Genomic DNA, 1151 nt, shown 5'->3' with positions numbered 1-1151 from the left:
GTGGGGTGGCGCTGGGAACCGGAGGGTATGGGGGGCTGTAGCTTCCGTTTGAGTAGGGAGAATCCATTGCCTGGGGAGGAGGGAAGAGCAGAGGAAAAGTGATGGGGCATGGACACGGGGCAGAGGGGCTCCGGTCTGGCCCAGCAGCAGCCCAGGGAGAGAGGGACGGCCCTTCCTGCAGCGTTTAACTAGGGGGTTCTTTCATTCCCAAGCTGATTTGCCCCAGTTTTACATTTCCCTGCTCTAACATGGCTTTCTGTTGGCCACCGGCAGTAAACGCCTGCCTGCCTGATGCTTCGGTCCCACCGCCCTCGCAGCACGCTCAGGGGATGTGCAGCGTCGGGGGCGTTACAGGCGGGTAGATTTGTCTGGAGGGTGGGAAGAGAAGGGGATACACTAAGCTTAACTATGCTTCACTCAGCTAAGCTTTGCGCAGAAACAGGCGTACAGTTCCTCACAGCAAGCAGCTCTTAGGAGGCTCAGCCACGTCAATGTAGTCACTGACTGGTGGATGAAGAACACTCCAGGAAAGTTAATTTCCTCTTTCAGTCTGCAAACAGAAATGATGCAAGCGGACGAGATCTACCAGTCCTGGGGCCCGAGGAGCAGGGCGTTCAGATCACTGAGCCGCAGGTTGCGCTGCAGCCGTGGGAGTGGTCGGGTTTGAGAACTTGTCGTATGAAAGGTCTGTACGTCCAGAGCGTTAGTGAGAATTTATCTGAGTACATTCAAGTAATCAATGTATATTGAATGTGAGTTTCCATCTACCCGCAGTGGGAATAATTATGCGTTAGGATTTCAGGACAACTCCCTGTAGCTTTGGGCAAAGCAGTTTTTTGCCCGCAAGCTGTTTCACGGAGAGATACTATCAACTGCCTGCCAGGATTTATGAAAGAGCCAGATCCAACCTACACATCCCATAGGATTAAAACAAACCAGAGTTATGTCTGGAGAGCAGACAACCTCTTTGGAAAGAGTAAAGCCTTTCCTTTCATGCGGTATTTGCACAACGGCCCCTAAAAAAGGCCGTTGCTGCAGTAAGAACAACAAATGATGTATCCTGGGAAGAGCAGGTGACGGGACCGGGGCACAGCGCGACCGGCAGCGCTTTTTTTCCCTCCCTCAGCCCCGAGCTGCCGCCCTGGCGCTGC

Source organism: Phaethon lepturus, unplaced genomic scaffold (assembly GCF_000687285.1).
Source record: "Phaethon lepturus isolate BGI_N335 unplaced genomic scaffold, ASM68728v1 scaffold31308, whole genome shotgun sequence".
Lineage (NCBI taxonomy): Eukaryota > Metazoa > Chordata > Aves > Phaethontiformes > Phaethontidae > Phaethon > Phaethon lepturus.
Note: the sequence above shows the minus strand (reverse complement) of the source record.